We start from the raw sequence: 12951 nt of genomic DNA, 5'->3' as shown, positions 1-12951 counted from the left end.
GGAACATTACTCAAGCCCCAACACCCTAGCCCAAAGGTTCCTTGAGTTCATAAACTCAAATGCTATGGAACAACTAGTCACCATTCCCACAAGAGGAGAAAATATACTAGACCTGATCATCACAAAGATGGGGACAAAATGCTCCACACCGGAAGTATATCCCTCATTGGTGAGATCAGACCATAAATTAATCTTACTGGAGATCCACATCCCGCCCCACCCCAGCAAAAGACCACAGTGAAGAACTTCTCAAAAGCAAACTTCACACTTCTTAAGACTGGAGTGGTATCCTTCAAGGCCCCGAGCCAGTGGAAACCACAACCCACGCTGCTGAAACCCTTACAAATGCCTTCTACGAGCACCTCCAGGAATGTATGGATCAAGCAATCCCTAATAAAATCAAGACCCTTTCCACCAAAGGCAGGCCCGGTCTGGTGGACTCCAGCCATAAACAAACTCTACAACAAGAGGAGAAAGCTACTACATGACAGAGCAAAATCCTTAAATGGGAAGGCATCTCTGATCAATACTAGCAAAAACTACGATCACTCATAAAATCATCCAAGGCCAACTTTGAGAGAAAAATCGCTAATGACACAAAAGACAATCATAAAGCCTTCTTTAGCTATGTTAGAAACCTGGGTGGAAACTCCCAGATATGCTCAGAATTAGTCCAAAATGATAAAAATCACTGAACCCGCAGACATTGCCAACATACTGGCAGACAGGTTCAGTGCAAATTTCTCCTCCCTCCCCAAAGGAGAAATATCTATCCCACCAGAGTCTAGCCTCCCAAACACCTCAGATGCCCAGGTGAGAGCTGCTCTCTCTAAAGCAAAAAAACACAGCATCAATGGGACCGGACGGTGTCCCCGGATGTGTGCTACATGAACTCAATGAGGAACTAAACCCACACATAAGGCTGCTGTTTAATCTTAGCCTTACTACAGGATACGCACTCAAAGAATGGCGTCGGCAACTGTGGTCCCACTCCACAAAGGCGGTGCTTCTACGGACCCTGGAAATTACCGCCCATAAGCTTGACGGGCCTTGTCTGCAAAGCTATGGAGAGGATCATAATGGAACTCATAAATAAAGACATTGGGGACCTACAGACACTGGATCCTACCCAATTTGGCTTTGTTAAGGGCAGATCCTGCCTCTTGAACTTGGTCGACTTTTTGAAACAGTCACTAAGGCCATTGATGAGGGTAAGGCAGTTCACACAGCCTACCTTGACCTAGCAAAAGCGTTCGACACAATACCCCACTCGGGCATCATAGAAAAGCTCACCAGCTTAGATGTAAACCCATATGTCACAAGATGGGTTGCAAACTGGCTCAAGGACAGAACACACAGGGTTAGAGTTGCTGGTGCCATGTCAGACTCTAAGCCGGTCACGAGTGGTGTCCCACAGGGCTCAGTCCTGGGCCGCCTCTTGTTCGGCATTTATTTTTCTGAAGTGCAGGCAAACATAGGGGGATTGTGGTTGACAAAATTTGCAGATGACTGCAAACTGGGCACCATAATTGACACTCCATCAGACACAGACATCCTCCAGAAAGGTCTCATAGAAATGGATAACTGGTGCTAGAGCCATGGCCTTAAGCTAAATGCCAAAATGTATAGTCATACCCTTTGGGAAAAACAAGGTAACCCCTAATTACCACATAGGTGGTAATCCATTAAACACGGAAGAAGTTATCAGGGACCTGGGGACCCAAGTTGACAGTAACCTCTCTTTTGACACTCACATTGCCAAAGTGGTTAGGAAGACCTTCTACATTGCCCACCTGATCATGAAGGAATTCACATCCAGATCAGGAGAGGCCATTGTACCCTGTACTCTTCACTTATCAGACCAATGATTGAGTACAATGCCCCATTCGGAATGTACCTTATCCGACACCTGCAGCAGTTGGAAAGACCCCAAAAGTTCCTCACCAAAAGGATAAAGGGGCTCAAACATATGTCATACGATGCCCGACTGAAGAAACTCCAGCTCTATTCAGTCGCATACCCTCTGCTCAGAGGTGATCTGTGCCTGACATACAAGGCCATGTCCAACCCGGAATTAATGGACATGCTCCACCTGAAAAAATCCAAATCCACCAGAGCCACGAGAGCAAGAGACTTAAACCTCAACACGGATATAAATAGGATGTGCTGGGGGGACAGATTCATCACCCAGAGACTCCCTACACTATGGAACAGAATCCCAGTCCATGTGAGGCAGAGCCCCTCACTGACTCTGTTCAAGAGAAATCTTGACGAGTGGATGGGAGATCGTAGGTTTACCCCGGGAATCATCTCTGTATCACTGCTGGACAGAGGCACAGCAAATTAATGGGTATAGTATTCTCATCCTAAGGGGTGGTGAAAGCCACACGCACTCTGGCTAGGCTTATAAATGCCCTAGGGCAGATAGCCTAGTATGAACCTATGAACCTATGAACCTATGAACAAGAGGGAGTAGACATAGAGGTGTGCAGATATAGGCTGATCAGGCATCACCATGGGGGAAGATACAGAAGATGCTTAGTGATCTCTATAAATTTATTTATTTATTTTATTTTACATTTGTTAACCGGGCTAGTCTAGCTGGATATATGTCCATTTTCAGTAGAGGCCTGGGGAGAAAAGCTCCACGCATGAATAGTGACAAAATTAACAAAGTATAGAAACATAAAAGATTACAGTACAGTCTAGTATTAGTCTAAAAGGAGTAATAATAATACATTTTTGAACTACATCAGTTAACAATGTATAGAAACATACAGGAATACAGTACAGAGTAGTATTAGTCTAAAAGGAGTAATAATAATACATTTTTAAATTATAGCATATTTAGTAGAAATTCTACTAAATAATTATACAAAACACAGTAGAAGGTATGAACAAGTCTCAGGTAGGGAAGAGAACACAAGTGTTATTCTCATAATTCAAAGAAAGAGTAGTAACTTGTTTTGGAGACTTAGGTTAAAGGAGTAGGGAAAGGGGTAAGTGAAAAAGTGAAGAAAATATCAGTCTGGGTTAGTGCATGGACAAAGCCAACGAGTTTTGAGATGTTCTTTAAGATGTTTTTTAAAAAGAGAAGTAGAAGCAAGGGTAGATAATTCTGAGGGAAGCTGATTCCAGATTTTTCTTGCAGTGTTTGAGAAGAGTGAATCCCCAGCTTTGTTATTAGCTTTATTTGAGGAAACTAGAAGCTTATTAGCAGAACAGAGTGTGGATAGATTTGTATAGGGTGTAATTAGATTGGTGAGGATAGGGGTGTTATTAAGGTGGTATAGGATCTTTTGAGTAATAAGTAATTGTTGACAGAGTATATGGTTTTTCAATTCTAGCCATCCTAGTTGTTTGAGGTTAAGGCAGTGGTGAGTTTTAAAGGGGGAGCTTGTGATGAATCTAGCTATGCTATTATAACAGGTGGAGAGTTTAGAGAGTTTGTTTTTGGAAAAGTTAGTATATATAACACAGGCATAGAAAAGGGTAGAAATGAGGTGGGTTTGGGCAATAGTTCTTTCTTGCAGAAGGGGTAAGGAAGGGTTTGATTCTATAGAGGGTACCAAGTTTTTTGTTAACAGACATTATAGTGGAGTTGATGTGTTCATCATAGCTGAGACGATTATCAATTGTTACACCTAGTAGTCAGGTTGTAGTATCTGGGGTAATGTTGGTACCATTGTTAGAGGTTATAGCGAAGAAAGGAGTAGGTGATTTGTGAGTAGGGGTAAAAATCAGTAGTTTAGTTTTTTTGGGATTTAGGAGGAGGCAGTGTTGCATAAACCAGTTTTCAACATTTTGAAAAACAGTTTGGGTAATGGAGTGGAGAGTGGCTATATTCTTAGCTGTACAGATTAAGGTGGAGTTGTCAGCATATTGAATGCAGGTGGCTTGAGGTATGTTCATGTGCAGATTGTTAATAAATAAAGAAAAGAATAGGGGACCTAGGATAGAGCCCTGGGGTACTCCAATATTAACTGGTAGTAGTGAAGACAAATTGTTCTGCCAAAGTACTGCTTGTTGTCTATTTTCCAGATAAGCTCTAAACCATTGTATAGCTTGAGGGTTGAGAGAATGGGTATTTAGTTTGTCTAGTAGCAAGTTATGGTTAACCATATCGAAGGCTTTTGACAGGTCAATAAATAGTGCAGAGGAAAAAGAGTTATTGTTACGATTTTTATATATAGAGTCGGTAAAGAATAAGAGGGCAGTTGATGTGCTATGGAATGGTCTAAAGCCGTGTTGGCAGTTTGCAAGTAGGTTATTTTGTAGTAAGTGGTTAAGTAATTGTTTGTAAACACACTTTTCCATGATCTTAGCTAAAGGGGAGAGTAAAGCAATAGGGCGATAGTTTGAAAGCTCAGTAGAAGGACCACCTTTGTGTAGAGGGATGATGTGGGATATCTTCCATAGAGCAGGGATTTTGCCTTCTGAGATAGTTCTGTTAATAAGGATGGAGATGGGATAGGCTATGGCTTTTGTGGCTATTTGTAGGAATTCAGATGGGAGACGGTCAGCAGAAGGGGTGCAAGGTTTCAGTTTTTGAAGTAGCTTACAGATGAGGAATGTAGATACAGGTTGTATCTGAAAGGTAGGCAGTGAAGTATTGCAGGTATTAGTTTGGGAAGTAGTGAAAGGTGGTAAAGAATTAGCCAGGGTTAGAATGGCTTCAGTAAAGTAGTTATTGAAGGCATCAGGGATCTGTTAGGAGTTATTATGGTTGAAACCAGTTGGGTCTGGAGTAGTGGTGTGGCCTGGCTGAAGAAGTGTGTTTATTCCAGACCAAATATCTGAGGAGTTTGTTGGCTGGTTTGTTGTAGTTGAAGGTAGAAATCTTTTTTATCTTTAAGAGTATCCTTCTTGGTGGCATTTCATAGCTGTTTATAGTGAAAGTGGTTTGTTGGGCATTTGGTAGCTCTCCATTTAGCCCAGATTTTATTTCTAATGAGTATCTTCTGCCTAGTTTGTTTTGTGAGCCATGGGGCAGATTTTGTTCTTATTCTCATAGTGCGATAAGGTGCATGGCAGTCAAGGATTTGAAGAAAGTTAGTATTAAAGTAAGTAATGGATTCATCAAGTTCTAGATGGGTTAGTGGTGACCAGTCACATGCTTGCAATTCGGTTAGAAAGCTGTCTGGATTAAATAATTTTTTTGAGCGGGAGGTTTTGAGGTTATGAGTAGTTGGAATATGGACTTTTTGTCTAATAATGTAGGTAAGCATGTGGTCGCTAATGTCATCTGGAAGGGTTCCTGGAGTATAAGTTTCAGGGTGGCTATTAATAAGGATCCAGTCCAGAGTAGTTTCCTTATTGCTAGGTTTGTGGATTCTTGTAGGAGTTGTTGTTAAATGTGTGAAACCAGAGGTTTATGTGATTGGTAGGATTCATAGAACTGCAAGTGGACCAGTCTGTGTTAAAGTCACCAAGTACAATGGTCTCCTGGGGTAGTTGGGTAGTGAGGTGATTGAGTAGGTTCTCAAAAGTACTGGTATTATTACCTGGGGGTAGATACATACAAAGTATATAGATAGATTTGGAGTTATTGAGTTGGAGTTTGGCAGTTAGGATTTCAGAATTGGTGGCAAATGATGAAAGCACATTAATGGGGAAAATTTGGAGGTTAGATTTGTAGAGAATGGCTATACCTCCACATTTTTTGGTTTTACGGTCATTTCTAAGGATGTTATAGCTCGGAGGGGTAATTTCCTGGTCTAGAGTAGATGGTTTAAGCCAAGTTTCTGTAAGACATAGTATGTCAAATGAGTGTACATCAAGGAGAGCATGTAGATGGGAAATTTTATTGTTAATACTTCTAATGTTAAGGTGAGCTATGAAGAGGGAGTTGCATGGTTTTGTTAGTGTTGAGACTATAGGCAATGTTAAATTGGTTGGGTTATTGGTATAGTTAGTATTGGGGCCAGGGTTTGGATGAACATCACCATCTAGGAGGGGGTGTTGCTGGGGGTATTGTAGAGATTTAAGGAGTTTATAGTGGTTATTAAGAGTCTTTTTGGAAGATAAATAGCTAATGTGGGTTGCTCTGTGAAATTTTGGTAGCATATAGTTGGACTGAAATGATGACTAAAGTTGAAGTTGAAGTTCAATTGACAGGCTTTGTTCTGTCAAACATTGGGCCTTATCAGACAGTGACCCATTGCATTTCCACAATGACGTGACATCCAGTTTCGGTTTTCATTAGTGTCCAATAGACATTTTAGTGGGATTGCAGTATTGAAAAATACAATCACAACATGATATAAAATAGAGGTAGTTGTGCAGTTCAGTCGAGTTTCAGGAAATCAAAGACAAAGAGTAAAAGAATATAATTCACTGCAAAAAAACAAATAATAATAAAAAAATAAAATAAAAAAACAAAAAAATACACAAAAAATAAAAATGGATTTTAATTAAGCCTTTTTTTTAAAGCATTACTAAATTTGATGAACAAATATAAGTTGTAACAATGATATTATGTTGTTATAATGTTTTATAACTGAATCAGTTTTTATGTATATGTATGAAAGATATCATTTTTACATCATTTCCTGTTTTTGTACATAAAACCAGGATGTAGGGAGGCATCCGGTTTTTCTGAAGAAGTCCACGATTTAATAAAGTGGAAGAAAGCTAAAGAATCATTTGCCATTGTGGTCCTTCCATTTTTCGCTTTAGTCATCATTTCAGTTCGTTTAGTTCAGTTCGGGTTGCCGATTTCAAACCTGTTGTTTTAGCATATAGTTGGAATTACAGGTTATGTTGCTGTGATTAAGGGAGAAGATGAAAGAGGGTGTTAGTGGTTGATGGATGTAATGGTTTTGTTCAGGGAGAGAAAGATATTCAAAGGAGGTGAGTAAGTAAGGTATGGTAAGACAGGCCAATGTGGTAGTTAAGAGTAGTATGATTGAGAAAATATGTTTATTTGTTGGGGCCATGGTAAGAAGCAGTTTTAAGTAGGGAATAGATTGTGTAAGTAGGTGCTGTAGAAAGAAGAGAGTTATGGAAGGGCTAGAGCAGGGTATAAAATAAGTAGGTAAGAAATTAGAGGAGGTTGAAAAAGTGGTAGACTTGGGAAGGAAAGTAGTGTAGTGGATAGATAGTAAGGGCAGGGGGTGGTACAAAAGGGAGTTGAATAGTTCTAATTAGGAGAGAGAGAGAGCTAAGAGAGTGGCCTGGAGATGGTGAGGTAAGTGATAGGATAAGAAGGAATGGGGAGTGGTTAGTGAAGTATAAGTCTAGGACCTCTGGGGGTGGTTGGGAATTTGGGGTAGGGTAGGGGAACGGAGCAGGTCGAAACAGGCAAAGGAGCAGCTAGAGGAGAAACAATCAGTCAGCAGAGCTGAATACTGAAGGTAAGAGAAGTAAGCCTGAAGTGGGAAGGAGCAGGGGTAAGTATGGAGTGTATAAGAAAACAGGGGAGTGTAGCAAGTTAGAATAAAGGGTACAGTGTGAAGTTACAGAGTAGTTCTAGGTCAGAGCAGTATAGTGTAAAGCAAACAGAATAACAAAGGGGTAAGCAGGAGAATTAATAGAAGGGACATGAGTGCCACCTACTGGGCAAAGCTAGAATTACAAGCAAATACAGTAAGGGGGGTAGGTTTAGTGCCAGTTAAGGGAGGGGGAAAAGCTAGTAAGAGAGGTAGTAAGAGGTGGTGTAGGAGTTTAGTGTACAAGGTTGCTAGTATGGGGGGAAGAGGCTGCTGGCTGACCAGGCTCAAGGTGAGCTTTTGAACCCCTGAAGCAACAGTGGATGGCAGTAAGTTTTACAGGTAGGACATAGATAACATACTTTCTTATATCCTTGAGAGTGGGAGCAGGGAGTAGAGGCTGAGAGAGGAAGCCACAGCTATTTGTTGGACAGGTACTTTGTCACCAGGTAGGTAGGTTCTCAGACAAATATGGTCTGGAACAGCACAGTGAAGAGCAAGGTACTTGTGGGAGAGAGAGAGACAACAGTGGTGGTAAGTAGCAAGAAGCTAACATCAACAAAAATATGATATTAGGACAATAGTTATACCAGTTAGAAAACTGAACATTCACTGATTCATTAGAAGCTACCAGTATCATAAGACAGCATGTAGTTTCTTATATCAAATATCTAGCAGTTTATACTCTGTAGGCTCAGTAGGATAGCATGTAACTCATTAGTTTAAAATAATCATCTGACACAAATACATGTGAAAAAAAGCAGTGCAGCCAAAATCAGGAACAATGTGTAGAAAGAGTCAGGAATTGCTATATATTGTCGCTTGAATGAGAGTTAGGGCTGGTAGCAGGCTTAAAGTCTACACTAGCCTTTGGACAGGGAGTCCACACATTAATTGATTCAGCATATGGCATAAGCTTCCTCGTGGTTAGCGAGAATGCTAAAAGGTGTTACCCAGCCTTTTAAATAGGACTTAATATATCTATTAGTGGAGAGACCTATTTAGAATAGAACTTAGTATAAATATATGTGGTTTCCCGCCATCCTAATGGCCATGATATAGCTTCAGCATAAAGGATGGTGTCCACTGCAATGCTAATGAGGAAGAAAAAGAGTCTACTATAGATGGGAGTTGGTGGTAGGGCAGCCAACATGCCTCTCAATTTTTCAGAATTTCACAAAATGTTCAGATTATATTTTTATTCTGTACCTCAGCAAATTTCTGGTTTTCTAGCAATTCATTGAGAATTGCAGCCTCATTTGAGTTTCAGACTTTTTTTCTTTAAAAATGCATTCTAATGCAAATTCTGTTATTCTAGCTATCTTCTATGTTTGCAAAAGCAATATCTAAAGCTTCCCCATGATTCTGGACTTTTGATCCCTCATAATTTTGGCTTTGTCCAGAATTCTTGTGATAAGAGTTTGAGATGTATGATAGCCAATGTCAAATACTTTGGAAGCCAATGTAAAATTCTAGAGTAACTGCCCTACTGGTTAAGTCAGAGGAAAAGTGGTAGTTTTGGTAAAATGAGTCAGTATATCAGCTCCCCTCAACAATTCAAAAGAGGAGGATGAGTCCCTCAGGAGGATAATATTCAGGAGTTGGAGGAAGAGGGTCATACTGAGAGATTTTGAGATGTATATTAAGGAGAGTTTGGGACTTAACTTAGTTCTTGCACCATGAAATTTTCATCCAAGAGGTTGGTACTATACAATAAATAAACAGAATTCAAAATGTGTTCTTAGAGAAGTGGGAGGGCATCTGTGATATCAGAGGAAAGCTCCATTAACTAACATTCACTATGTCTTTGTCTAGTATAGAGTGAAGGAAAGTGTAAAAACGCAAATATAAGGATAGCAGTGTGGAATTTTAGGGGATTAGATCATGAAGATCTAGGAGAAGGTAAAACATGAGTTAAGATTCTATATGTAAAATGAGACATGTTGTAAATGAGATAAAATAAATGTAAATGGGATATTTAAAAAGGTAAGGAACAAATGCAATTTTTGGGAAGAATACATGTGAAATAATGTTCAGGAGGTGTGAGGTTTAAGGGAAGGCAGAAATTAAGCAATTTATATAATGTTGGACTGAAAGACAGTTGTTATAAACAGAAAATATCTCTAATGTATAAATTGTGTATTTGGAAAAATGTTAATATGGTTTATTTTCTATTAATGTATATGTGTCAGTGTCTCAAGTGATAATTTAATAATGGCATTTCAAAAATGAGGTATAAACTATCTAAGAATCAAAAATATTCACAAAGCATTATGTTAAGGCAACTGTCACAAGAAAACCTTAACCTGATTTATTTTCCTTAAATAAAATGCTACTTTTGAGGTCCTTCCAGAGTTCAGAAGCAGTTAACCTATTTGGGCTCAAACAAGGCCTTCTTTCTGGCCGTAAGCTAAAATTTGTAAAACCCAAAGAAAGTAAAATAGCACCACAATGACATGAGATTATAAGATGGTAGTCTGGATAATTAACAACAGCGGATATTTGGCCCTTTTGTGTCAGCAAGCAGTCCACTTACTCTCCCAGATTCTTACTCTGGTTCATAATGTCTGACTTGTCATTTGATGACTTCCATAGTAAATAATAAGAGACAATTACACAGTAGTGCATGGTCTCATGGTAGCATGCATGGCTATTGTCTCAACCTAGCCAAGTTGAGTATATGAAAATTTACAGTCCGTTATCACACAAAGGGTACATCTATGTAAGCCTCTATAGCAGTTTTCCTCTCTTTATCGCAGGACAAGTGGAAACTTGACATCATTTGCATAAAACTGATAGCTTAATTCTCCCTTTCAAATGACCTCTTTTAATGATAGGATGTGCACCATGAACAGTAGAGGTCGCAGGATTAAGTCCTTGAGAATCACATGTCAGTGGGTGGCTCTCAGAAGATTTCAGTTCAAAAACCACTCAGTCAAAGCATGAATCAGTCTATTCATCACTAATTGGACTGATCAGTTCTGTGGAAGTATTCATGGGCATAAATCCAACTAGCTGATTGTACACAGCACAGTACCACAGGGTTCTGCGATGAGTCCCACGCCTTTCAATTTTGTTTTTCTTTTTCCTCACATATCATGACAAGTTGATTTATGAGTCTGTAGATGACCATATACTAAGAAAAACATTACATTCAGAATGTTTTGGGGAAACTTTTCCAGGCTGCATTAAACACAGCAGCTAATGAACTAGACAAGGTCTAAAACGCAGTACTGAAGCACATATATCACTGAATTTTGGATCATTGACAGATAACTACTTCTCAAGGCACACATTTATTCAGGGGTGGAGAAATGAAGGACCTGGATGCAGGAATGTCATATAACTATTTTTAAATCTAATACTAGCAAAATAGCATTACCTGTTATAAGCAGTATGGGCCTCATTTTTCAGGTGATGCTCAGTTTACTATGTAAACAGTTTAAAACTTTAATTAGGCACGCTCATTCTAAAATTTAACTCAGTATCCTGTCTGTGCTTAAAAACATTAGTAGACTTGAATCTTGGCAAAAGCATTTACAAAAGTATACTAGCAGTCAAAATCATTGCCTTACATGAGCAGGCAATACAAACTGTGTATGTATATTACAGACTGTTGACTGAGAGATATGATCCGTTTTGCTTTTAAGGTGTTTTTGACAATACCTTAAAGTCCCTGCTATGCTTGCGACATTGTCACCCAGTTAGAAATAGAATAAATAAAACTCATACATTTGGTATTGAGCTAAACAGGACATGTGTAAGAGGGACATGATTATCTCAAAAGTGATTCCACACCTTTGGAACAGACCAGCAGCCCATATAAAAAGATTACACTACTGACATCCGAAATGATTCAACTTAGAGCAAGCTTCACCTTTCAGTTTTAAACTATCTAGGCAGCAGATTGATAACCAACCTCTTCCATTCCTTAGGTATAAAGCAGTATATAGTTAACAAGCAGTAGCCACAGAGGTTTGTTATCAATCTATTGTGGTATGCTTTACTTTGCTAAAGAATTTTAGATTGCACGCCAGATGCTTGAAAGTCTTTTTTTTCTCAAAAAATTCATTTTCATGCCTAGTAGTCATTTAGATTTGTTTCAACTGTATATCTACATGAATTTATTTGCAGATACCAGGTTTTTAATGTTGTCTTTCTAACCACGGATAAGCTTAGATTGCCTAGTACAGATTCAATATATTTACATAATTATGCAGAACAAAATCCTAAAATCTTCAGCATACTTTATTTCTAATTTTTTTAGAAAGTACAGAGACAGGAAGCATCCTTTGAGTGAAATAATTAGAGAAATGACATAGTGAGTGAAAACCCTATCAGAAATAAAAATTATTTCACTATAGGAACAAGAAAACTCAAGATTTCAGAGAAATGAACATCTGCAGGTCTGTTACAGCTTTTAACTAGCTGCAGTGTCTCGTGTATATATTCTCGTATTAAGATTTTCCCCTGGATTTACTAATCTTCTGTGCAGCACTAGCTTAGTCCTGCACAAAAGTGACCATTTAGGAGCAGGATGGCAGCGTGCCATGCATATTAATGAGGCGTGCTATCCAAGCTCCTAGGCTTACACATAAGCGTGTAAGAGTACAGGGAGCATGTCTGAGAGCAGAGCTCTCAGAATAAACACGCCCCCGCAATGTGGAACAGCAGAAAGAGGTATGCAATGAGCGAGACCGCTCACAGGTGACCGCATATCCCCACCAACAGTCCCCGTTGTGTATAACAGCAACAGAATGTATAAATAAAATTAAGAAACCCTTTTTTGTTTATAAAAATCCGATTACAGCTAACCATATGTGCACAGGTGTGCCCATCATTTAGCTACGGCTAATGCAGCTTAAAAGGCTGAAGAGGATAACAAGGAAGAGATATGCAAGTGAAGCAGCCTAGCAATAGTGTAGTAGGCAGACCATTCGCCTTATGAGCAGGCATTCCCGGTTCAAATCCCAGTGCAACATATTCCATTTTACATGGCAAAGCACATTATGACCAATATTTTTGTTGCATAACCCACTAAATAACATATATTTATGAACTGGAGTACTACAGTAAATGCACATGTGAGGTGTCAGTGTCATAATGAATAATGCACTAGTAAGCAGGTTTAAGCACAAATAAACAGTAGTAAGCATATTTAAGCAGTAGTAAGTGGCCTTAAAGCCGTTTGCACAGTGGCAAGCAATGCCTACACTGGCTAAGCAATTCTAAAGCTAACTCTCTGTAAGCAGATGTAACGGCAGGTTAGCAGTGCTTACCATCATGCAAACCCACTTACAACTGCTCAAATGTGCCTTAATCACTCTGTATCCAATGGCCCTTGTTCTTCCCATCAACAAAATAAACAGCCATGCAGGTCTTGAAGCCAAGACTGTACATACCATAGTCCCAGTAGTTACCCACCAAGCCATCACAGAAGTACAGAAGAATGAGTTAGTAGCAAACAAGTCCTCACCATAGTATAACCAAACTGAACCTGTAAAAGGCATCAGTATACAGT

The sequence above is a fragment of the Protopterus annectens genome, chromosome 1.part1 (assembly GCF_019279795.1).
Source record: "Protopterus annectens isolate FY-2018-M chromosome 1.part1, PAN1.0, whole genome shotgun sequence".
Lineage (NCBI taxonomy): Eukaryota > Metazoa > Chordata > Ceratodontiformes > Protopteridae > Protopterus > Protopterus annectens.
This window is presented reverse-complemented; position numbering follows the sequence as displayed.